We start from the raw sequence: 19,360 nt of genomic DNA on the forward strand, positions 1-19,360 counted from the left end.
CTCCTTTCAAAGACAATGGGCTGCTTTTCTGGGCGCCTGATGTCCTCTGCCAGCATTCAGAAGTTGTTTTGTGGAATTTACTCAGCGTTTAAATGTTCTGAGATGACCCAGAGGGATGGTACAGGGAGGGAGGTGGGAGGGGGGTTCAGGATGGGGAACACGTGTATACCTGTGGCGGATTCATGTTGATGTATGGCAAAAGCAATATAATACTGTAAAGTAATTAACCTCCAATTAAAATAAATACATTTATATTTAAAATAAAATAAAATAACTCAAGGAAAAAAAAGAAAAGGCAGAGGAACCAGAGATCAAATTGCCAACATCCACTGGATCATAGAAAAAGCAAGACAGTTCTGGAAGGACATCTAGTTCTGCTTCACGGACCACGCTGAAGCCTCTGATGGGTGGATCACAACAAGCTGCGGAAAATTCTTCAAGACCACTTTACCCGCCTCCTGAGAAATCTGTATGCAGGTCAAGAAGCAACAGTTAGAAACGGTCATGGAACAACGAACTGGTTCCAAATCAGGAAAGGAGTACATCAAGGCTGCATACTGTCACCCTGCTTATCCAACTGATATGCAGAGTGCATCATGTGAAGTGCCAGGCTGGATGAAGCAAAAGCCTGAATCAAGATTGCTGGGAGAAATATCAGTAACCTCAGATACGCAGATGACGCCACCCTAATGGCAGAAAGTGAAGAGGAGATAAAGAGCCTCTTGATGAAAGTGAAAGAGGAAAGAGAAAAGGCTGGCTTAAAGCTCAACATTCAGAAAACCAAGAGCATGGATCCAGTCCCATCACTTCATGGGAAATAGATGGGGAAACAATGGAAACAGTGAGAGACTTTATATTTTGGGCTCCAAAATCACTGCAGATGGTGACTACAGCCATGAAGTTAAAAGACACTTGCTCCTTGGAAGAAAAGCTATGACCAACCTAGACAGCATACTAAAAAGAGACATTACTTTGTCAACAAAGGTCCATCTAGTCAAAGTCACGGTTTTTCCAGTAGTCATGTATAGATATTGGACCATAAAGAAACTTGAGCACTAAAGAATTGATGCTTCTGAACTGTGGTGTTGGATAAGACTCTTCAAAGTCTCTTGGACAGCAGAGAGATCAAACCAGTCAATCCTAAAGGAAATCAGTCTTGAATATTAACTGGAAGGACTGATGCTGAAGCTGAAGGTCCAGTACTTTGGACACCTGATGGGAAGAACTGACGCACTGGAAAAGACCCTGATGCCAGGAAAGACTGAAGGCAGGAGGAGAAGGGGATGATAGAGGATGAGATGGTTGGATGGCATCTCTGACTCGATGGAACTGAGTTTGAGCAAGTTCCGGGAGATGGTGAAGGACGGGGAGGCCCCACGTGCTGCTGTCCCTGGGGTCACAGAGAGTCAGACAGGACTGAGCGACTGCACCGACTGGAGAAGTCAGCGACCTTGCTGTCAGAGAAAGAGATTAAGAGAAGGGAAGGGGAGGCAGTGTTGGGTAGGGGTCCTGCGGGTCTGCACACTTGTGGTCTGTATTCTACACCCAGAAAGATACAGAACAGAGGACGTAGGATCCGTCACGACACGCATGGGTATTTCCCGTCTCTGCTGAGAGTCCAGGAGGCAAGGAGCCCGTGGTGCCCAGGCAGGTCTTGGTTTCCAAGACCATTGGTTCTCCAGTAAAGGAGCCAGGCTCCCTGGAGAAATGGCCCATTCCAGGCCTAGGCAGGGAGCCCCCACGATGGGCCTGGGGGCTCTGGTGGCGTCAGAACATAAGGAAGTACTCAAACACACACACTAAACCGGATAGCTGACTGTGGCTCAGATCATGAATCCTTATGGCAAAATTCAGACTGAAATTGAGGAAAGTAAGGAAACCACTAGACCATTCAGGTATGACCGAAATCAGACTCCTTATGATTCTACAGTGGAAGTGACAAATAGATTCAAGGGATTGGATCTGATAAGCAGAGTGCCTGAAGAACTGTGGATGGAGCTGTGTAACACTGTACAGGAGGCGGTGATCAAGACCATTCCCAAGAAAAAGAAATGCAAACAGGCAAAACGGTTGTCTGAGGAGGCCTTACAAATAGTTGAGAAAAGAAGAGAAGTGAAAGGCAAAGGAGAAAAGGAAAGATATAGCTATCTGAATGCAGAGTTCTAAAGAATAGCAAGGAGAGATAAGAAAGCCTTCCTCAGTGATCAATGCAAAGAAATAGAGGAAAACAATAGAATGGGAAAGACTAGAGATCTCCTCAAGAAAATGAGAGATACCAAGAGAACATTTCATGCAAAGATGGGCTCGATAAAGGGCAGAAATGGTATGAGCCTGATGCTCTGCAGTCCATGGGGTTGCAAAGAGTTGGACACGACTGAGTGACTGAACTGAACTGATGCCATGAAATTTTTGCACCCTGCTTTATGTCCCTGGATATGTTCTGGTATCTTCTGATTCATAGTCTATGGGAACTTGGATAGAATTTGTATCCTGCTGTTGTTTGAAATTATACGAATCTTAATTATGTTGAATTGGTTTATCGTGCTTTTTCAGGCCTATTATATCCTACCTTTCCGACTTCCCTGGTGACTCAGATGGTAAAGCGCCTTGCTTACAGTGCGGAGACCTGGGCTCAGTCCCTGGGTTGGGAAGATCCTCTGGAGAAGGAAATGGCAACCCACTCCAGTACTCTTTCCTGGAAAATCCCATGGACAGAGGAGCCTGGTGGGCTACAGTCCACCGAGTCGCAAAGAGTCAGACACCACTAAACGACTTCACTTTCACTTTTCACCTTTCTGTCTATTCATTCTATTGATTTTTGAGAGTCTGATATTGAAACTCCAACTGAAAATCTCAACTTATCTACTTAAAAAGTAATTTAATATACAGTGGAACTATATGTATCTTTGTTTTGTATTTTCCAAGTCTCCTTGGAAAATAAAGGTGTCATTATACTTTCATAATTTAAAAAAGAAAGGAAATAAGTAAAGCCGCTGTTTTCTTTGTAGATAATTAGTATATTGGGATCTTACCTGGTTGTCCAGTGGTTAAGACTTGGAGTTTCCAGTACAGGCTGTGCAAGTTTGATCTCTGGTCAGGAAACTAATTTCACACACGCTGTGTGGCAAAATAACTGTTTAAAATAGTAGTTCTCTGGGGAAATGAGCAACAGATGCTCACAGCAGCTGAAGGAGGGGCAGCAGGTGCAAAGGCTTCTGGGTAGGGCACCAACAACATCCGATTCAGAGGCAACCTCAAGTTTCCTACGTGGGGATGGAGGAGCAGACAGAGAGAGAAACAAATCTTTACAAACCAACTCAGGAAACCTCCCACTCAAAATGAGCCTGCAGTCCAACATGCCTTAGTCCAAGAAAGAAACAGAATTGTACAACAAAGAACAAGATCAACAATCTCAATGAGCTGATGAATTCAATATAATAAAATGATGCAAAAAAAAAAGATGCGAAAAAATTTTTTTTAAATTAGTATATTGGGGAGATACTTCAAGACCATACAGAATTCCCTGGTGGCTCAACTGGTAAAGAGTCTGCCTGCAATTCGGGAGACCGGGTTCGATCCCTGGGTCGGGAAGATCTGCTGGAGAAGGAAATGGCAGCCCACTCCAGTATTCTTGCCTGGAGAATCCCATAGATGGAGGAGCCTGGTGGGCCACAGTTCTTGGGGTCACAAAGAGTTGGACACAACTGAGTAGCTTAACTTTCACTTTCATGAAAATGTTTCTTCCCCAGTTTCACGCACAGATTTAGCACCCGTTAGTGGACCATGTGCAGAAGGCGATGGCGCCCCACTCCAGTGCTCTTGCCTGGAAAATCCCATGGACGGAGGAGCCTGGTGGGCTGCAGTCCGTGGGGTCGCTAAGAGTTGGACATGACTGAGCGACTTCCCTTTCACTTTTCACTTTCATGCATTGGAGAAGGAAATGGCAACCCATTCCAGTACTCTTGCCTGGAGAATCCCAGGGACGGGGGAGCCTGGTGGGCTGCCGTCTATGGGGTTGCACAGAGTCAGACACGACTGACGTGACTTAGCAGCAGCAGCAGCAGCAGCGGCGGACCATGTCTACGACTATTATTGTTGGATGTTGTGTGATTTGCTATTTACCTGTTTCCTTCTCCGCTTATTAATTGGAATTCTAATGTGAAAAGAGCTTCCCCTCATCCTCCGTTAAAAAAAAATTGACTGATTTCCGGCCGTGCTGGGTCTTTGCTATTGCACACGGGCTTCCTCTAGCTGCAGCGAGTGGGGGCTCCTCTCCAGCTGTGGTGCGAGGCCTCCTCACTGAGGCGGCTCCTCTCGTCGAGCACAGGCTCCAGGTGTGTGCGCTCTAGCTCCGGTCCCCGGTCTCTAGAGCGCAGGCTTCACGGCTGTGGGGCACGGGCTTCGCTGCTCTGCGGCCTGTGGGATCTTCCCGGACCAGGGATCGAATGCTGCGGAGGTGGGTGGGGATCGTCCCCCGCATTGCAAGATGGATTCTTAACCACTGGACTACCAGGAAAGCCCCCTCAATTAGTTTATTTAACCAATTGCTTGTTCACAGCAGCAAGGATGTGGGGATATTGTTTTGTTTTGGGCCGGCAATCTAGTAATTCTCGGCCTGTTGCTGATGTCGTCCCAGCTTTTATTACTACAGGGTCCTGAGGTCTGCCCACAGCCTTTATCTGCTTTCGGTTAGCCAGCTGTCTCTCAGTTGTGTCCAGCTCTTTTCGACCCCATGGACTGCAGCACGCCAGGCCTCCTTGTTATCAACAACTCATAGAGCTTGCTCAAACTCATGTCCATCGAGTCGGTGATGCCATCCAACCATCTCATCCTCTGTCGTCCCCTTCCCCTCCTGCCTTCAGTCTTTGCTGAGATCAGGGTCTTTCCCAGTGAGTCAGTTCTTCGCATCAGGTGGCCAAAGGATTGGACCTTCAGCTTCAGCATCAGTCCTTCCAGTGAATATTCAGGACTGACTTCCTTCAGGATGGGCTGGTTGGATCTCCTTGCAGTCCAGAGGACTCTCAAGAGTCTCCTCCAACACCACAGCTCAGAAGCATCCATTTTTTGATGCTCAGCTTTTTTCGTAGTCCAACTCTCACATCCATACGTGACAACTGGAAAAACCATAGACAGACCTTTGTTGACAAAGTAATATCTCTGCTTTTTAATATGCTGTCTAGCAAGTGTCTTTTAATTTTACGGCTGCAGTCACCATCTGCAGTGATTTTGGAGCCCAAGAAAATAAAATCTCTCACTGTCTCCATTGTTTCCCCATCCATTTGCCATGAAGTGATAGGATCAGATGCCAATTTTCTGAATAATGAGTTTTAAGCCAACTTTTTCGCCCTCCTCTTTTACTTTCATCAAGAGGCTCTTTAGTTCCTCTTCACTTTCTGCCATAAGGGTGGTGTCATCTGCATATCTGAGGTTATTGATATTTCTCCCGGCAATCATGATCCCAGCTTGTGCTTCATTCAGCCCAGCATTTCTCATGATGTACTCTGCATATAATTTAAATAAGCAGGGTGACAGTATATGGCCTTGACGTACTCATTTCCTGATTTGGAACCAGTTCACTGTTCCATGTCCAGTTCTAACTGTTGCTTCTTGACCTGCACACAGGTTACTCTGGAGGCAGGTAGAGTGGTCTGGTATTCGCATCTCTTTAAGAATTTTCCACAGTTTGTTGTGATATACACAGTCAAAGGCTTTGGCGTAATTAATAAAGCAGGAGTAGGTGTTTTTCTGGAACTCTCTTGCTCTTTCTATGATCCAGTGGATGTTGGCAATTTGATCTCTGGTTCCTCTGCCTTTTCTAAATCCAGCCTGACATGTGGAAGTTCATATTTCACACACTGTTGAAGCCTGGCTTGGAGTTCCCATAAACTGCGTATCAGAAGACACTGGACCATATCTAGGGACATAAGACAAGGCGCAAAAATTTCACTGTGTGAAGGTATTGAAATCACACAGAGTCTGTTCTCTCGCCACTGCGGAGTCATGTTAGAAGTCGACGTCAAACTCTCTGCGAAAAACACGCACGTTCCCAAGTGCAGTGCGGCACCTACCAAGAGAGACCCATGACTTAGCCGTTGAAGCCTCGATGAAATTAGAAGGCTGGAACCACAGAGGGTGATCGCAGAGAAGAAAGCATTTAAACGAGAAATTAATATCAAAATAAGAAATTAACATCGAAGATGCTTGAAAAAACCCTCGTATTTGAAGATTACATGTCCCCTTTTAAATGATGGGTGAAGCCGTAGCAAGGAAACTTAGGAGACATTCGTAACAGGATGAAAATGGACGAGAGCCTTTCAGCATTCGCTGCGCCAGTGTCACCAAACACACGTGGAGTCTTGAATGAAGCATGAAGACAGGCACCGGGCACCAGCGTGCTCGTCTGTGAGATCCGAGCAAGACCTGTGCTCCAGCTAACAGCGCAGCGGCGTGTGCTCGTGCCCTTCTCTTGCTTTTAAGCCACAGCGTTGTTTATATTCTCAGAATTGGACTACAAGTTTCAAGCCTCATTTACTATTTTTTTTAAAAATCACTAAAACAGCAAGCTTTCTAGACATTTAGCAGTAATACTAGATGCCAGAATAAATGGAACTATACTAAAGTTTTGAGTGAACATAGATTAGAAATCCAGCATTTTATTCGTACTTAGACAAATCAGCAGAATTAAAAATGTCATAAATTTTTAAGCTAGTCCAAAAGAGAAAAAAAGCATCTCCAGTCTTTCCCACCCTATTGCTTCCTTTGTTTCATTTCATTGATCACTGGGAAAGGCTCTCTTATCTCTCCTTGCTGCTCTTTGGCACTCTGCATTCAGAGGGCTCTGTCTTTCCCTTCTCCTCTGCCTTTCGCTTCTCTTCTCAGCGATCTTTAAGGCCTCTTCAGACAGCCATTCTGCCTGTTCGCATTCTTTTCTGCTTCACCCCAAGCTCCGTCTCTGAGACTCAGTTTGGCACTGCTGCACAGAGGCTGAATTTTTGGTATTAACTTCGGCGTCCAAGGCAGAGCTGACTTGGAGACTGTCCTGGGAGGTCCCCAGCTTGCTTGGGCCCTGAGGCTTTCTCCATGCCAGTCTCTTGTAAGAGAGTGGAGGGTTGGATAATTCCTTCAGAAGCCAAATCTCCTGGGACCCTTGACTGGAAAGGCTAAGCCCTAGCCATACTCCATCTGCCATCCTGGCAGTTGGAACTCTGAGGTGGGGGTGGGCAAAGGAAGAGGGCCCATCTTAGCATCTTCCAAGGCCATCGTTGCCTTGAGGACATTCCTCTCTTCCTCCTGCCCATGCTGGCCTGAACATCCTGCTCCAAGGAGTTATTTTGGAGAAGGAGAAAAGTAACATTTGGGACTCTGTGACATCTTGGCCAGCATTTGGCTAAGTCCCCTGGCGTGTACTCTGAGACCCTGTCAGCCTTGTCCTCTTGGGGGTGGCCTGTATCCCTCTTAGGGAATTTCTCACTCCAGGAAATCCCATTTGGAAGGCGTGCTTCTTGGACAGAGGTCACAGGCTGAGTGGAACTTGGAAGCCAGTTTGAGCCTGTTTGTATTTTGGTTCCTTTGGTTTGAGGCTTTCATTGCCAGAAGGATTTTGGTTTATTCTTGGTCTGCACATGAGTGTTCTTTCGAACAAACATGAAAAACGCTTGTTCAGTTCCATCTGATAGCCACCTGGGCAAAATCCTGGCAGACTTGTGGATCTATAGCTGTGAGCATGTGGCAGAAAAGGGCGGCAGCCTATTGTAACTTGGTTTGGCCAATGTACATTCTTAAAAGTGTGGAGAGGTGGCCTTTGTGTGGTTGCTTAAGTTATTATATCACTTTCAGCTGTAGTTATTTTGTCACAGGAACAGGAAAGCTAGGCGCTGTCTCCACTCCATGTGAGCTAGCCACGCTGGGCTCACTTCCCGCGGAAGCTGAGCCGCCCCGGGCTCCCTGGGAGCCACCTCGAAGTTAGTCCTTTTTCAAGGACTGAGTGAGTCTGTCTGGAAGCCACCATCTGGGAGTGAGAGTGGAATTTCCAGACCGTGCCTCTCTGAGTTTCTGTCTGGGCAACTGTAGCTCATCAGTTATTTGCGTGTGTGTGTGTGTGTGTGTGTGTGTGTGTGTGTGTGTGTGTTGTTGTGGGCTGAGTCTCTGGCTTGCGCAGGATGAGGAAAGTCTGCTTGCTCCTTGCGAGCCACTGTGAGCGCTCTGTCTGGAGCGGAGACGGACCTCTGGGCCGCACCTTGTCTGGGCTGTGGGCCGTGTTTGCGGTGTGTGTGTGTGTGTGTGTGTGTGTCAGCCCTTGTATCGACTGGTTGAGATGTCTGGTGACTAACAGGGCTCACGTGTGACGATACCAGAGTATCCCTCCTGGTTGCCTACTTTGCCTGTGCGGGAGCATTTGCTGGGACTTTTTCTTTTGGGGCAGCCTTGTTATGGGCGATGAGAGCTCTCTTCCATCTTGGAGCCCTCCCCTGCCAGGGTATTTTCACAAAACAGGGAGATCTTTAGTTATGTTCCCACAGATTGGTACTTGCATGTCAACTACAAACTGGCGCTTGCCAGGAGCATTGCTGGGCTTCCCTGGTGGTTCAGTGGTAAAGAATCTGCCTGCAATCCAGGAGACCAGGTTTGATCCCGGGGTTGGGAAGATCCCCTGGAGAAGGAAATGGCTATCCATCCAGTATTCTTGCCTGAAGAACCCCATGGACAGAGGAGCCTGGCGGGCTATAGTCCATGGGACTGCAAAGAGTTGGACATGGCTGAGTGGCTAACACTTTCAAGAGTGTTGCCAGTGACTGAACACCGGGGGCCTTGCCATCTGCCCTGCGGAGATCGAAACCTGTGCTGCTGCGGCTGCTGAACCTTCAACGCCACCTGAAGGAGTCAGGGTCGAGTGAGGCGATCTGTGCTCCATGGGACCCGATGGGACAGGTCTTTAGATGGTTGGATATTTTCAGGAACAGGGTTCATGATCCCAATCTTTGCATCTCCTTAATCTAGAAAAGCACTAAATCCCTTCCTGACGACATCAGATCCTCGTGACTAGCGGAGAACTCGTAAAGTAGACACCTGACTGGTGACTTTAATTCTGGTGGCCCTTATGTCTACTGTTGGGATGAGCGCAAGAGGGATTCCACCTTGAGGGCCGTCGCCCACCTTGAGGCAGGGTGTGAACTGGGCCTGAACCCTGTCAGCCATGGCCGAGGAAAAAGCAGAAAACGCCCTCCTCACAGACGGCAGACAAAGCCTGGAAGTGAAGGCCAGGCTGTCTCAGGTGGATTGATGGCGGCGGCTGCACATGCTGTGAGACCAATTGTTAACGGGCAGCAGCCATGCAGCCGAGGGCGTGCAGCCGAGTCCTCCGGAATCATCGAGGTCCTTGTTGGAAACCTTGTTGGACCTGCTGCGTGATGATAGGCTGTGCTCTGCTCTCCTGAGTGCCCGCTGAGGTGTGTTTTGTGCCTGATTCTGTAACACTATTACTGTGGGTGAGAATCTCTTAGAAGAAACGGAGTCGCCCTCATGGCCAACGAGAGAGCCTGACATGCAGTACTTGGGTACCATCTTAAAAATGACACAACGATCCCTGTTTGACTCCAAGGCAAACCATTCAGTATCACGGTAATCCAAGTCTATGCCCCAACCAGTAATGCCCAAGAAGCTGAAGGTGAACAGTTCTAAGATCACCTACAAGACCTTCTAGAACTAACACCCAAAAAAGACGTCCATTTCATCACAGGAGACTGGAACACAAAAGTAGGAAGTCAAGAGACACCTGGAGTAACAGGAACGTTTGGCCTTGATGTACAAAATGGAGCAGGGCAAAGCCTAACAAAGTTTTGCCAAGCGAATGCACTGGTCATAGCAAACACCCTCTTCCAACAACACAAGAGAAGCCTCTACACATGGGCATCACCAGATGGTCAAGACTGAAATCAGATTGATTATATTCTTTGCAGCTAAAGATGGAGAAGCTCTATACCGTCAGTAAAAACAAGATCAGGAGGTGACTGTGGCTCAGATCATGAACTCCTTATTGGAAAATTAAGACTTAAATGAAGAAAGTAGGGAAAACCACTAGACCATTCAGGTATGACCTAAATCAAATCCCTTATGATTATAGAGTGGAAGTGAGAAATAGATTCAAGGGATTAGATCTGATAGAGTGCCTGAAGAACTATGGATGGAGGTTCATGACACTGTACGGGAGATAGGAATCAAGACCATCCCCAAGAAAAAGAAATGCAAAAAGGCAAAACGGTTGTCTGAGGAGGCCTTACAAATAGCTGAGAAAAGAAGAGAAGTGAAAGGCAAAGGAGAAAAGGAAAAATATAGCCATCTGAATGCAGAGTTCCAAAGAATAGCAAGGAGAGATAAGAAAGCCTTCCTCAGTGATCAATGCAAAGAAATAGAGGAAACCAACAGAATGGGAAAGACTAGAGATCTCTTCAAGAAAATTAGAGACACCAAGGGACATTTCATGCAAAGATGGGCACAATAAAGGACAGAAATGATACGGACCCAACAGAAGCAGAAGATACTAAGAAGAGGTGGCAAGAACACACAGAACTGTACAAAAAGATCTTCACGACCCCGATAATCACGATGGTGTGATCGCTAATCTAGAGCCAGACACCCTGGAATGTGAAGTCAAGGGGGCCTTAGGAAGCATCACTACAAACAAAGCTAGTGGAGGTGACGGAATTCCAGCTGAGCTGTTTCAAATCCTCAGAGATGATCCTCTGAAAGTGCTTCACTCAATATGCCAGCAAATTTGGAAAGCTCAGCAGTGGCCACAGGACTGGAAAAGGTCAGTTTTCATTCCAATCCCAAAGAAAGGCAATGCCAAAGAATGCTCAAACTACCTCACAATTGCACTCATCTCATACACTAGCAAAGTAATGCTCAAAACTCTCCAAGCCAGGCTTCAACAGTACATGAACCGAGAACTTCAGATGTTCAAGCTGGATTTAGAAAAGGCAGAGGAACCAGAGATCAAATTGCCAACATCCATTGGATCATAGAAAAAGCAAGTGAGCTCCAGAAAAACATTTACTTCTGCTTTATTGACTACGCCAAAGCCTTTTAGTGTGTGGTTCACACCAAACTGTGGAAAATTCTACAAGAGATGGGACTACCAGACCACCTGACCTGCCTCCTGAGAAACCTGTATGCAGGTCAAGAAGCAACAGTTAGAACAGGACATGGAACAACGAACTGGTTCCAAATTGGGAAAGAGTATGTCAAGGCTGCATATTGTCACCCTGCTTATTTAACTTATATGCAGAGTACATCGTGAAATGCTGGGCTGAATGAAGCACAAGCCGGAATCAAGATTGCCGGGAGAAATGTCAATAACCTGAGATATGCAGAGGACACCAGCCTCACAGCAGAAAGCGAAGAACTACAGAGCCTCCTGATGGAAGTGAAAGAGGAGAGCGAAAAATTCGGCCTAAAGCTCAACATTCAGAAAACGAAGATCATGGCATCTGGGCCCCTCACTTCATGGCAAATAGATGGGGAAACAGTGGAAACAGTGAGAGATTTGATTCTTGGGCTCCAAAATCACTGCAGATGGTGACTGCAGCCATGAAATTAAAAGACGCTTGCTCCTTGGGAGAAATGTTATGTTCAACCTAGACAGCATATTATAAAGCAGAGGCATTACTTTGCTGACAAAGGTCCATCTAGTCAAGGCTGTGGTTTTTCCAGTAGTCATGTATGGACATGAGAGTTGGACTATATAGAAAGCTGAGTGCTGAAGAACTGATGTTTTGAATTGTGGTGTTGGGAGAAGACTCCCGAGATTCCCTTGGACAGCAAGGAGATCAAACCAGACAATCCTACAGGAAGTCCTGAATATTAATGGAAGGACTGATGCTGAAGCTAAAACTCCAAAACTTTGGCCCCCTGATGTGAAGAACTGACTCATGGAAAAGGTCCTGATGCTGAAAAAGATTGAAGGCGGGAGATGAAGGTGATGACGGAGGATGAGATGGTTGGATGGCATCACCAACTCGATGGACATGAGTTTGAGCAAGCCCTGGGAATTTATGATGGACAGGGAAGCCTCGCGAACTGCAGTCCATGGGGTCACAAAGAGTCGAACATGACTGAGCAACTGAACTGAATCAATGTGTAGCAGCGAATAACCTCTGATATGTATACGTTAACGCTACACCGTAAGTTAAAAACTGCTTAGGTAAAATTTGACAACTGCTACGAGTCTCCCAAGTTCTGCACTGGTTTGCAGGCTTATTCTTCTGAGTTCCTCAGGAGGTTGGGTCTATTTGTCGATTAGAGCTGCAGCTGTCTCTCCTCCGACTTCTAACTGGGTCTGTTGCATCAAAATGGCAAAGAGACAGATTTAATTTCACGACACTCAGATCCAGGGCTTGTGACTCAAATGTTTCTAATTTGGTGTTACTTCACCTGAAGACTGAGGCAGGACTACACACCATTTCAGCGGAAAGTAGCCAGGGCCGTCACAGCTCTGTTGCGCGAACAATCTGGAGAAAGATAAGACAGAAGTGGGCATTAAAAACCGGTACCCCAAACTGAGCTCCTCTGCCAAGTCTACGCCGAATGCCTCTGTCTGAAACAATCTCTTCCTTTCTTTCCCAGCGTCTGCCCTCCTCAAGACTGAAGCGCGTCAGGGACCAGCGGGGAGGGAAACCAAGTGGGACCCTTCGAGGCTCCGGGGCTCGAAAGGCTTTCTGTGTCCCCTGTTTCTTGCCTTTCCCCGAAGTCTAAAGGACAGGTTCAAACAGGTGCTAAGCAGGGAAGGGAGGCAGGGTGCAGAGACAGAGGGGAGCAGCCGAGAGAATGCAGCCTGGGCTTTGGCCTCAGGGCTCTGGTTTGGCCTCAAGGGATAGATATAACAGTCTGAGCTCCTTACAGGATTCAAATCCCCAACAAATGCAGATGTTAGCCTGACAAGCATCCTTCTCTCCAGAGAGGATCGCAGTTTGGTAACCCTGAGAACAAAAGACGCTCATCAGGGGACCACCTGAGGCCAGGTTAAAGGAGGCAGGCCCTGCACACACCCGGGCCCTGCGCACAGCCGCACCCTTGATCCACTGCTACAAACCTCCTCCCCAAACGCCGCGGGGTCAGGACACGCAGTTGTGAGGGCACAGCCCTGCTGTGTCCCCCTTTGCCTGGTAAAGCAAAAAACTTTTTTTCTGCTTCATCCAAAGCTCAGTCTGCGAGATTCCATCCAGCGCCAGTGCACAGAGGCCCAGTCTGCGGCGTGACTGTGACCGTCTCTCTTACCCTCAATCGTCAGGCAAAGTCAAGAGAACTAAAGGGACTGTCAAGATGAAAATGTCTAAATTTGCCCAAACTACTGGACTCCCCAGGCCTAAGGTCTTGCTGACGATTCAAAGGACCCAATTTGGGAATTGTAAACTCACTCCACAGCAGAGTCATCAGCAGAGAGACAGCAGACTGATGTCTACAGGGGTCCGGCCTTCTGCTGACCCCTTGCCCCATGCCAGTGCGAGCAGCTACTGTGAGTCTCCAGTTCTTATGCTCAGGCTTGTCATCAGCAGGCTGAAGAAGCCTTTCCAGCTCTAATCCAAAGGATCCTGCTGGTCAGTCTATAGCCTCATGACTGCGTCTTCCGGAAACTTCACCAAAGGAAGACAGCGTTCAGTGTCACAGGAAGGGACCTCACTGACCACCAACACAGCTGCAAAATTAGTTACGGAGCCTTGGGTACACATCTCACAGCTGAAAAAGGTCCCACTTGATACCTGGTCCTGTGCAGACACTGGGGACCTCCAGATCAAACAGATGAGCAGCAGTGGTGTCTGCTATGCAAGACGCTGGACCAAGGCTTCAGGCTCCAACTAAAATGCCAAACCCCTTCCCATTCTTCCCTTTACTCTCGCATTGAATCGGAGTCCCCCTTAAACTGAATTTCTCTGCAGAGTTTATGATGAGCCTCTCTGTCCAAAAATTGCTCCTTTTCCTGTCTCCCACCACCCCATTCCCCTCAGGGTCAAGGGTATCAAAGGAAAGGGAGGACTGAAACCAGCAGGGGCCTGTGGGCCCTTCTGAGGACAAGCGGCCCTCTGCGCCCTCTTGTCTCTTGTTTGTTGAAGAAGGTTCTGGTCTCCCAGGCCCTCCCTGTGCTCCAAAGAGCAGGGACGGTAGTTACTGATTTGGGAAGCGAGGGGACGCAGAAACCGAGGGAGTCAGTCACAGGAGGGAGTAAGGCCAACAGAGCAGGAGGAACAGCGTCCTGGCTTCTCCCCAGGGCGTATGTTGCGGGCCTTTCACGGACCAGAACCTGGTGGTCTGGAAGGACGCGGGGACCAGCGCTCTGAAGGAGCAAAGGCGCTTTAATTGACACGGTGTGTGCATAGATACCGTCTTACAAAGGCGTTATTCTTAGCAAAGATAAAGATGAAACTCCAGACTTACAAAACATAGGCGATCCATATTGAAGAGAGAGATTTGTAGATAATCACTTACCGTAAGTCCACAAGGAGGAAGAGGGTACTTATCACTGTACAGAAAAACTAACGAAGGAAGTGCCTGGATTCTTCAGCCCCCGGAGAGGCTTGCCTCCCCTCTTAATCCCTCAGTATTCAGCAATTAATAAGGAGCAGAGAACTCCTGACAGATCCGAAACAGCACACAGGAAGCCTCCTGTTAAACGCTTCCTGACAATTCCCCCTATTTTATTATATTTGTAAAAAAAAGCTCTTGACCAAATGAGCTTGGTTAGTATTAACCAACGTTATAGAAAGGCAACAGTAAACAGCAAATATAATTATCAAGACAGTCACCAAAGCTACAGCTCCAGACCCGATACTGTGGGTAATACTTTGAAACCATCTTCGTGCGTCTAGCCCAGGTAATTTGTTCAGCTAAAGTTTCCAAATTAGGGGAAGAGGGCAGGTTTTTTAGAAAAAAGGTTTAAAGATTATCTTTTGCAGTAATTGTACATTCAGAGAGGCATTATCACGTATATTTTGTGAATGGAATTTGATTTGTTCCCAGTTGTAGGCACTATGATCGATTCGAACAGGAGTAACACAAAACTGAGTAGCTTAAAGAAACAGAGGCGTTAAGACAAGTATGTAGTTTGCAATTAATATGAGTTACAGAATGTAAAAGTCTTACCAAATTGAAAATTCCCTATGGCCATAACAAAAGGAAGTGGGACACAGGCCTGTATAAGATATGGCTGATTATAGCAAAAGAAATAGTAACGAGGACCACGACTGGCCCCTATGAAATGTCGGGTCCAAGCCCCAAGTTCTTCTGTGCTCTGGTGCTCGCAGCACGTTTCCAAATGGCCCGTTGTTCAGGCCCGCTCTCTCTGTCAAGGACGACCCTAGGACGAGGTGGGGCTGATCCACCCTCAAGACACTCAAGAGGCCCTTTGTCAGAGTAATGTTCCATCGTAGTGTCAGTGACCTCCCGTGTCACACACAGTGCTGTCAATATCCTCTGAGCAGTCAGATCACCGCGTATCATGGGGTCCCCAATCAACAACTGTATGATTAGCCACAAACATTGATTTTCTTGATTTGGTTTGACATCTGTCCCAAGGAATGGGAGTATAAGTAAAGGTTTTGTAAGTAAACCCTTTGCGTAATGCTCTCTGTTCTTTCCCTAACTCGTTCCCTAAAGTCTCCGCGGTATAAACATGGTTTACAGACAAAGAAAGGGCAGTAAACAGTCCAAGCAATGTCTGAAAGTCTTCTTTCGGAGGCAGGATGAAAGCCCGTTTGTCGGCCGATGTTTCTGCCGATTTTGCTGGGCCCAGGCACAAGGGAAGGACTTCACAGCCTAAGGAAATGTTGACTAGTCTTCTTTGCTGCCCAGGGTGTGAGGGCTCTTTCCCGTACTAGGGAGAAAGCATATGTATGGAGTCGACAGTTGAAGTGATTGGTCCTCTCTGTCCATTCGACCCCCTGTAATAGAGGGGGGTTGGGTATCAGTCCGAGCTCGAGCGGGGGAGGTACAGGCCGAAAGAGTGGGCGTTGCCCGGAGGATGTGTTCAGGACTCCGAGACAATCCCTGTTGAGAGACCACACTGTCAGCTCGATTAGTAAGGGTTTTTATTTGTCCCCAAGTGCGAAGACCCTAGCGGTGCTGCCGCCGAGGGCGGTGCTGCCTGGAGGTCTTGACGCCGCCGTGGCTGGTGCGGGAACGTCTTCCTCCTGGGGTCCTCGTTGTCCCGTCTCCATTCTGAAGGCCGGGGGCCCCCTTGGGTCGAATCTGCCTAAGAGGAAGCCATGTGAATTCGCTGGATCCATCTGGGGAAATACAAGCATACCCCTTTCCCTGTAAGATTAGTCTCCCAGATTGCCGTTGTTTCGTTAACCCGTCTCGGTACCCAAAGGGCAGAGGAAGAGAAGTGCCCTTCAGTTCCTCGAAATGCCTCTCTGCTCTCATTAAGATATCTCCCTGTGGCACATTTAAAAAAAATTAAAGCAAATGAGGCTGTATTGACAGTAGGTATCGGGTCAGCAGTGCCCCTGTGTCTCCCCCTTTCCATTCTTTATCCGCAGCTTCAGTGTGTGGCGAGCTCGTCCGCCCGCCCCGTGCCCGGCCTGTGACACGCTGCACAGGGGAGGCTGGGAACATCGCTTGAAGGGTCTAGAAATACAGGCAGGGCATGACATGTTGTGTAGCTTCACCACGAAGAGGTGAGGCCCAGATGAAAGAGGAATTGGCGCCCCACTCCAGTGCTCTTGCCTGGAAAATCCCACGGACGGAGGAGCCTGGTGGGCTGCAGTCCATGCTAAGGGTCGGACACGACTGAGCGACTTCACTTTCACTTTTCACTTTCATGCACTGGAGAAGGAAACAGCAACCCACTCCAGTGTTCTTGCCTGGAGAATCCCAGGGACGGGGGACCCTGGTGGGCTGCCGTCTGTGGGGTCACACAGAATTGGACACGACAAGCAATTCAGCAGCAGCAGCAGCAGGAGCAGGAAAGAAAATGGAGAAAGTTCAGGTCAGTGAGTTACAGCCATCTGTCGTTTTTCATGAGTTGTAAACTGTGAGGAATAATACCTTGTGTGATGGGTAGAGGTCCTGTGGGAGAACGAGGAGAGGGGAGTATAAACAATTCTAGACGTAAATCCAGTTTGATGTGAGTAAGAAATTGTTTTTGTAATTTATTTTGCACCAGTAGTTCTCCTGCCTCTTGAGAAAGTGGACGAGGGCTATTTAAATCAGGGTCTCCTTTTAAAGTATTAAATAGGCTATTCAGCTGATAATTAGCGATGCCTAGTTCAGTTCAGTCGCTCAGTTGTGTCCGACTTTTTGCGACCCCATGAATCGCAGCACGCCAGGCCTCCCTGTCCATCACCATCTCCCGGAGTTCACTCAGACTCGCTTCCATTGAGTCCGTGATGCCATCCAGCCGTCTCATCCTCTGTCATCCCCTTCTCCTCCTGCCCCCAATCCCTCCCAGCATCAGGGTCTTTTCCAATGAGTCAACTCTTCCCATGAGGTGGCCAAAGTATTGGAGTTTCAGCTTTAGCATCATTCCTTCCAAAGAAATCCCAGGACTGATCCCCTTCAGAATGGACTGGTTGGGTCTCCTTGCAGTCCAAGGGACTCTCAAGAGTCTTCTCCAACACCACAGTTCAAAAGCATCAATTCTTCGGCACTCAGCCTTCTTCACAGTCCAACTCTCACATCCATACGTGACCACTGGAAAAACCATAGCCTTGACTAGACGGACCTTAGTCGGCAAAGTAATGTCTCTGCTTTTGAATATACTATCTAGGTTGGTCATAACTTTTCATCCAAGGAGTAAGTGTCTTTTAATTTCATGGCTGCAGTCACCATCTGCAGTGATTCTGGAGCCCAAAAAAATAAAGTCTGACACTGTCTCCACTGTTTCGCCATCTATTTCCCATGAAGTGATGGGACTGGATGCCATGATCTTCGTTTTCTGAATGTTGAGCTTTAAGCCAACTTTTTCACTCTCCTCTTTCACTTTCATCAAGAGGCTTTTTAGTTCCTCTTCACTTTCTGCCATGAGGGTGGTGTCATCTGCATATCTGAGGTTATTGATATTTCTCCCGGCAATCTTGATTCCAGCTTGTGTTTCTTCCAGCCCAGTGTTTCTCATGATGTACTCTGCATATAAGTTGAATAAGCAGGGTGACAATATACAGCCTTGACGTACTCCTTTTCCTATTTGGAACCAGTCTGTTGTTCCATGTCCAGTTCTAACTGTTGCTTCCTGACCTGCATACAGATTTCTCAAGAGCCAGGTCAGGTGGTCTGGTATTCCCATCTCTCTCAGAATTTTCCACAGTTTATTGTGATCCACACAGTCAAAGGTTTTGGCATAGTCAATAAAGCAGAAATAGATGTTTTTCTGGAACTCTCTTGCTTTTTCCATGATCCAGCGGACGTTGGCAATTTGATCTCTGGTTCCTCTGCCTTTTCTAAAACCAGCTTGAACATCAGGGAGTTCACGGTTCACGTATTGCTGAAGCCTGGCTTGGAGAATTTTGAGCATCACTTTACTAGCATGTGAGATGAGTGCAATTGTGCGGTAGTTTGAGCATTCTTTGGCATTGCCTTTCTTTGGAATTGGAATGAAAACTTACCTTTTCCAGTCCTGTGGAATATATTATACATTATATACTATATTTATTAACAGTGTTAAATATCTTTAGTTTTTCTGTAAGAAAATCTTTTTGTAAGAGGAAGTTAATGTTTAGTAATTAATGTTTTTAAATCTTATTTTATTTGGAAATGACCTAGCTATTTAATAAATATAAATTTAGTTTAGTACAACTCTAGAAATTTAAATTATCCCCAATCCTAACAGATTATTTTAGATTATAATAACATTATAATAATAGATTATTCTATTAAAATATAATTATTTTAATATAGTTTATCTAAAAGTTTTTATCTCATTTATATATTTTTATATATATATAAAGAGTTACCTTTTGTTGACAAATTTAGTTTATCTTAAACCTAGGCATAATAAAAGTATTATATAATGTTGATGACTTAAGACATGTCTTAATTAGGTTAGCAATTATATTTAAATTATATTTATATTTAAATAAACATTATATATATTTAATATTTTTCAGTTCACGCGAATTTGAATTTAAATAGAGCTTATTAACTTCATATTATCTAAAAACAAAGCTGGTATATCGATGGCAGCACTGCCAGATGTTGAGGGTTTCAGGTAAAAGATGGAATTTGCCCCCGGATTCTGCTGAAGGGGGCCTGGGGGGTCCCTGCTTGGAGTTTCCTGGAATAGGCTTGCTTCCAGTGTCCATAGTTCTTTCAGTTTAGACGTACAGTCTTTGGCCCAGTGCATTCCTCTACGGTATCGAGGGCAGATTTTTGG

The 19,360-nt window shown here is 46.7% G+C and overlaps 1 long non-coding RNA gene across 5 annotated transcripts in view; it reads right to left on the bottom strand.

Moving 5' to 3' along the window:
- LOC121817523 (uncharacterized) overlaps positions 1-19,360 on the bottom strand; it is a 31,413-nt gene that overhangs the window by 10,597 nt on the left and 1,456 nt on the right. For all 5 annotated transcript variants that reach the window (XR_006057475.2, XR_009597964.1, XR_009597965.1 and 2 more), the window contains 2 exons: positions 12,430-12,506; positions 3,033-12,334 (listed from right to left, as the gene is read on the bottom strand). This is a non-coding gene — a long non-coding RNA (uncharacterized LOC121817523). The remainder of the gene's footprint in view (positions 1-3,032; positions 12,335-12,429; positions 12,507-19,360) is intronic.

Source organism: Ovis aries, chromosome 21 (assembly GCF_016772045.2).
Source record: "Ovis aries strain OAR_USU_Benz2616 breed Rambouillet chromosome 21, ARS-UI_Ramb_v3.0, whole genome shotgun sequence".
Lineage (NCBI taxonomy): Eukaryota > Metazoa > Chordata > Mammalia > Artiodactyla > Bovidae > Ovis > Ovis aries.